Here is a 1,737-nt window from a genome sequence, read left to right as displayed (position 1 = left end):
CTCCTCATCATCATCATCTCCTCATCATCATCTCCTGCTACATCACCAGCCCGTGGTGGTGGTGTTGTTGGTGGTGGTGTTGTTGGTGGTGTTGTTGTTGGTGGTGGCTGCTGCTCAGCCTACTGGGGCTGGCTGTGAAGTGGTGCGGATGGACCTCGGTTGAGTTCCTTTGCTGGTGAGTGAGTGAGGGGATGTTGTTGTTGTTGTTTATAATGTTGTTGTTGTATAATGTTGTTGTTGTATAATGTTGTTGTTTATAATGTTGTTGTTTCATGATGTTGTTGTATAATGTTGTTGTTGTATAATGTTGTTGTTGTTGTATAATGTTGTTGTATAATTTTGTTGTTTAATGTTGTTTCATGATGTTGTTGTAGTATAATGTTGTTGTATATAATGTTGTTGTTTCATGATGTTGTTTGTTGTAGTATAATGTTGTTGTATATAATGTTGTTGTTTCATGATGTTGTTGTTTGTTGTAAAATGTTGTTGTTATATGATGTTGTTTGTTATTATATGATGATGTTGTTTGTTATTATATGATGATGTTGTTGTTTGTTATGATGATGTTGTTGTATAATGATGTTGTTTGTTATGATGATGATGTTGTTTGTTATGATGATGTTGTTGTATAATGATGTTGTTTGTTATGATGATGTTGTTGTTTGTTATGATGATGTTGTTGTATAATGATGTTGTTTGTTATGATGATGATGTTGTTGTATAATGATGTTGTTTGTTATGATATAATGATGTTGTTATGATATGATGATGTTCTTTGTTATTATATGATGATGATGATGTTGTTATGATATGATGATGATGTTGTTTGTTATGATATGATGATGATGTTGTTTGTTATGATATGATGTTGTTTGTTATTATATGATGATGTTGTTTGTTATGATATGATGTTGTTGTTGTGAGAACACGTCCGCTGATGTGTTGGTTTGACGTTACATTATCGAGTGATCGATGCGTTTGATTGATCCGCTAAGCGAACTACAGATGGACGCCGTGGTGAGATGTTGACTACCTCGCCTGGTCTACAGGAGGTCGTGGGTTCGATCCCGACCCTGACGATGCCTGCTGCTGTATATTTGGAGTTTGCTTGTCTCTCTCATCATCATCACGGTGGCTAGGAGATGTTAACTACCTCGCCTGGTATGCAGGAGGTCGTGGGTTTAACCCAGACCCTGACGATGCCTGCTGTATATTTGGAGATTGCGTGTCTCTCTCTCATCATCATCATCATCACGGTGGCTAGGAGATGTTAACTGCCTCGCCTGGTCTACAGGAGGTCGTGGGGTTCGATCCCGACCCTGACGATGCCTGCTGCTGTATATTTGGAGTTTGTGTGTCTCTCTCTCATCATCATCACGGTGGCTAGGAGATGTTAACTACCTCGCCTGGTTTACAGGGAGGTCGTGGGTTCGATCCCGACCCTGACGATGCCTGCTGTATATTTGGAGTTTGCGTGTCTCTCTCTCTCATCATCATCATGGTTCCTAGGAGATGTTAACTACCTCGCCTGGTATACAGGAGGTCGTGGGTTAATCCGACGATGCGTGGATTTTTTCTCCGGGTCCTCCGGTTTTTCCCCTCCACATTTTGAATCAACATCACCCGTTCAGAGAATTTTGGCTTTCTGCTATAAATTTCGGCACGATGAGATCGTGATGATGGGACCACTTCGTTGAACTATCGTTTGTGATGGTAACATATCTTCTGACAAAAGAG

The sequence above is a fragment of the Lampetra planeri genome, unplaced genomic scaffold (genome assembly GCF_965212315.1).
Source record: "Lampetra planeri unplaced genomic scaffold, kcLamPlan1.2.h2 scaffold_115, whole genome shotgun sequence".
Taxonomy (NCBI): domain Eukaryota; kingdom Metazoa; phylum Chordata; class Hyperoartia; order Petromyzontiformes; family Petromyzontidae; genus Lampetra; species Lampetra planeri.
The sequence above is the reverse complement of the archived record's forward strand: the minus strand, read 5'-3'. Positions refer to the sequence as shown.